The following is a 5,345-nucleotide window of genomic DNA, read 5'->3' as shown; positions in this document are numbered from 1 at the left end:
CTAGGATCAGATGTAACGTGTAGGGGAAGAGTGGGCTGGGAGAGGCCTCTTATACATTTGTGGCTTTGTTCACATCCCAATAATGGGTGCTTCCAGACCTCAGCTGTCAGCTGCCTCACCTCTGTATCTTCATCCCTAATGCTGGGATTAGCCACAGCATGCATCTGCTATTTAGGGAGGAATGCTCTTGTCTCTCCAGTACTCAGGACCGCAAATAGTGTGCTCTGTAACTTGACACTCATTGCTACAACTTCTTCTGGGGCCACTGCTAGGTCTGGGAGGGTGAAGGGAGGTGGCCATGCTCCATGGCTTTGTTTTCTGCCTGGCAATGGTGGCTGTTAGACCACAGCTGCCATACCTCTGTGTTCTATCTCTGCCCTGGTCACGGGGTTCAGAGTGTGCTAACCACTCAGGCAAGAATGCTCAGGGCTACGGAGAGTGCACCTGCGACCTGATGTCTCCCTTCCCCGAGACCCACAGTGAGCTCTGGGTTGTGTCCGTGGCACCTGTTTCTGCTCTTCTCCCTTCTCTCCTCCCCGGTTCACCCCGACTGGCCCTCCTTCAAATGTTTCAATGTGCAGATGCGCCCATCTCTCAGATGTGTTCGCGTGTTGAACAGGGAATCCCTCTTTGAATTATAGCTCTTCAACCTGTTGTCACTTCAAGGGGAAAGAACAGAGGCACCTCTGACACTGTCATGCTTCTGATGTCTGAAAGGTATATTTATGAAAAATATTTAATGGCAATAAAAATGATTTGATGTGTTTTCAAAAAGCAGGGTTAATTTTTCCTATCAGCAATATGGTAGACTAGATTTGCTGAACCCCCAACCTGTTATAGAACATCTACAAATACCAGATAAAATGTACATGTAATTTTTAAAAAGAGTATTGCTGACTTTCAAAAGAATTAAAGTGAACCACATAGGCTAAACATGAGGGGAACAAATGAATCCAGAGTAGTATGCAAGCAGTATAACCAGAGACTTCCACAAGAGTGTGCTGTCCTGAAGCTCCGAGCTGCAAGTTTTGTAACTATGTGGGATATGGGAGATTGGGAGACAAAGTATAGCGCTTGCTCAGTATAGCAGTCTTACAGAAAAACCTGCTCAAAGTCAGAACCCCAAAGGACGATAATATCTGTGAAAGGGAAAACTAGGGGAAAAAGTATTCCTCAAAAAAGGGCAATTAGGAAGTTTTTCTGCCCTAAACTTGGTGCTAGATTGGTTGGGGTGGGGGGAATCACAAATCCTTCTTCACATGGATGAATTTATTGCTTAAATTCTCACTATATAATTAAAAGCAAACTCAACTGAAAATTTATTTTATAGTTGTCCCTAGTTGGTCCTATCTCTGAGAACCAGGAGATAGCCAAAACAAAAAGCAAAGCTTTTTCCATTGAATATGAGCTTAAAAATAAGACTATCACAAAACTCATGAGGAAATAGGTATCATGAGAAGAAACATAGAGTAGAATTATATTTATAACAATTTCAGATATCAGAATTGTTACATAACCATACAACTATGTTTAATATGTTTAAATAAATCAATTAAGTATGCCAAGACTATAAATTGGAAACAGCGTGTATATAATATATCAAGCAGATTTACAATTGGACTTAAGAGAAATTTTAGAAATTAAAAACTCAATGAACAAGTTAAACACTAGATTAGATAGAGCCAAAGATAAAATAAGTAAATTTGAAAATAAATATGCAGCAATTATATTGAGTATAGCACAGGGAGGAAAGGACCTATGAAATGGAGATTGAGAAATAGAGTCAATATTTAATAAGATCTACAAAGGAAAAATAGAATTAGGGAAAGGTTATATTCAAGGAAATAATATCTGTAGACTTTTCATAATTCAAATTTATCGATGTTCAAAATGGAATAAAACACTGGAAAATATTTTCCTGACTCATTAAAATATTTAATTAGAAGTTAAAAATTCTTCCCACAGAAAGACATTTTTACTGGTGAGTTCTACCAAATATTTTCAAGGAATGTATTATTTTCATTTTTGTACAAAAACTATTCAGAATGGAAAAAGGAGGAACACTTTTTAGTTCATTTTATGAGACCACTACAATCTTGATACCAACATTATATAAGAAATGTACAATAAACAAAAATTATAACATCTCTCTCATGAACCTAATGGCAAAAATTCTAAATTAGGAAATAGCAAATGAAGTCTAGCAATTATAAAAGAGATAATTCAGTATAAAAACCAGGGTTAGCCCATGAATGCAAGGATTTTTAGCAAAAGAAAAAAAATCTATAAATGTAATTTATCACATTAGCAAGTTAAAGGAGGAAAAGCGAACCATCATCTCAGGAGATACAGAGAAATAAATTCAATAAAATTAAATAATTAAGCTTGGTAAATCCTTTTAGCAAACTAGAAATAGAAGAGCATTTAGTGTCCTCTTATAAATCATCAGCTATTCTTAGTCTTAGATTTAATACAGGTAATCGATTACACAGATGATGGAAGCCAAACCAAGCATGGTGAGCCAGCTACTTAAGAGCAGGAAAAACTAGTAATGCCTCTAGGGCTAGAAGGATAGTGGAAGGAGGTATTGTCATTAGAGTCAAAAGGCCAGACTGTCAGGCAGGTGTTACAGCCGGGATCGGCATTACCGAGTGGAGCTGGCTTTGTGGAATAAGGGGTCATCTCTCAGGAGTTGGACCCTCAGAAAAAAGACAAGTTTGCTGGAGATACCATAGGAGAAAGGGAAATGATATACTGTGTCTTCTCCCAGTGCTACCTACTGGCTGGCCTAGTGGGAAATTGGAGGCCAAAATTGCCTGGAAATGTGTTTTCCTGAAATACAGAATAGAGCAGGAGAGTAGAGAGATAGGAAGGGATCGGAGAACAAATTAGTTTGGGACCCAGTAAATGGTTGAGTTGAGCAAGGAAGGAAGGGGCTAGTGAAAGCAGGTGGCTCTCAAAGATATTTCAGTGTCCTCATTTTAAAACTTTAATAATGTTTGAAACATTATTGTTTTATTACTAATGTACATATCTTATACATATTTTATAAATATTATTTCATATGTACTTTACAAAACAGCAGTATACAAACTTATAATACAGTATAATCCCATTATTTTACATATTTTTAGGTACAGTAGTCAAATACATAAATATGGAATTACATCTGAACTTTGAGAGAGAGAATATGAATTCGAGACAAATATACCCGCAAATTATGAACTGAATTTAAAAAAGGTAAAGCAAATTGCAAAATAAAAGATCAACTATCTTTAAAAATTATCCAAGAAATGTTCTGTGATCATTCAAAATCCAACTGCAGCAAACGTAGGGAAGCATAACTGGAGGACAGTTTAACTCAGAAGGCATATATGTTAGTAACTGTATTTGTTCTATTTGAAGAAATGATATCTTAACAGAAGAGGATTAATCTGCATGGAGCAAAAGGGAAGCTTGGGTAGAATTGAGCTCTATGTCCAATATTGTCTAGAGGCAAAGGGCAGCTGGTTCACAGGAGTGACTCTCTGAATTTTTCTTTGACATTAATAGGTACCAATATAAATCAGAGAAAAAATATTGAGAGGGAGTATGTTGATTTTAACAGGAGTATGTTAATTTCTGTTAATGGTTTTTCCTTTCTTCTTTATTATTTTCTACATATTTTCAATGTTTCTTAATAAGTATATATTATTTTAAAAATGTGAAAACAGCAATGAGTAATGCACTAAAAAACAAAACTGTGACCTTCTCCTTGTCTAGGTCTGTTTGGGCTGCTATAACAAATTACCATAGACTGGGTGGTTTATAAACAATAAAAGTTTATTTCTCACAGTTATAGAGGCTGGGAGGTTCAAGATCAAGGTACCAGTAGATCTGGTGTTCAGTGAGAGCCCGCTTCCTGATTCATACACGGCTGTCTTTTCACTGCATCCTTACTTGGCAGAAAGGGCAACATATTTCTCTGGGGTCTCTTTCATAAGAGCCCTGATCCCATTTCTGGGAGATGAGCCCTCATGACCTAACCACCTCCCAAGCCCCACCTTTTTATATTATTACCTTGCGGGGTTTGGATTTCAACATATGAATTTTGGGGGATACAAACATTCAGACCATAGCAGCCATGGTAACGAGTCAATCATGATAGGGAGAGGCACAGGTAAAAAGAGGGCGATCAATCTCCCAATTTGCCCAGGAAAGAGGAATCATCTGGGTCTGAAACTTGTTGCTGAAATCAACAGCACTAGATACATACAGGAATTTACTTTTTAACTGTAATTTCTATCTTGGTCTAGAAACCCGACTGTTCTGACAAATAAGGTAAGACGATGTAGTATTTCTAGAAAGAGAATTAAAATATGTCCATAGCCTGCCCTGTTAAGTATAGATATTTTACATCCTTTCGAGAAAATATCTTATTACTTTTGAGAGTTAATGTCTTAGCTAATTAGCTGAGAGCAAAACCTTTGGCGGTTGTGACATAAGACAGGTTCTTGGGTAGAGAAAAAAGAAAAGTTGATAAAAGTAGAGAGGTAGCCATAAGAAATGTTTTTTTAATATTATCTTCTTTAGGACTAGCCTTGTATTGCAGAGTGAAAATGTGTTTTTTAGAGATAGTGTTCTAGAAATGAACTCTAACACGGAGCTCTTCAAAACAAAGTTAAAAAATTAGGAGAATATGTGTATATGTGTGTGCTTTATTTCCCTTTGCCTGTCATCATCCTGTGGTTAGGTGTCCTATGGGATCTCTTTGGGAAAGAGGGACATTATATTTGACAAGGCAAGATGTGGATTTTCTTAATTATCTTGTCCCCAAAGTGTGCTTCTCAGCCTTGGCCACACATTAGAATCATTTGGGAAAATTTAAAAATATCCTGATGACCAGGTCACACTTTAGACTTTGGGAGTAGGACAAGCATTATTATTATTTTAATTTTTATATTTTTATTTTTCTATAACAGTCGATATACAATATTATATTAGTTTCAAGTATACAACACAGTGATCAAACATTTATACAACTTAAAAAGTGATCACCCAGATAAATCCAGTACCCACCTGACATCATGTATAGTTATTGCAATAACATTAACTATATTCCCTATGCTATACTTTACATGCCCCCTATTGTGTAACTACCAATTTGTAACTCTTAATCTGCTCTTCGTTTCACACCCCCCGCCCCATTCAGCGACCATCAAAATGTTCTCTGTATCTATGAGTTTGTTTCTGTTGTTTGTTTGTTTATCTTGTTCTCAACACATATAAGTGAAATCACATGGCATTTTTCTTTAACTTACTCCATTCAGCCCAATACCCTCTACGTCAAACCATGTTGTTGCAGA

The sequence above is a fragment of the Pteropus vampyrus genome, unplaced genomic scaffold (assembly GCF_000151845.1).
Source record: "Pteropus vampyrus isolate Shadow unplaced genomic scaffold, Pvam_2.0 Scaffold234, whole genome shotgun sequence".
Taxonomy (NCBI): domain Eukaryota; kingdom Metazoa; phylum Chordata; class Mammalia; order Chiroptera; family Pteropodidae; genus Pteropus; species Pteropus vampyrus.
Note: the sequence above shows the minus strand (reverse complement) of the source record.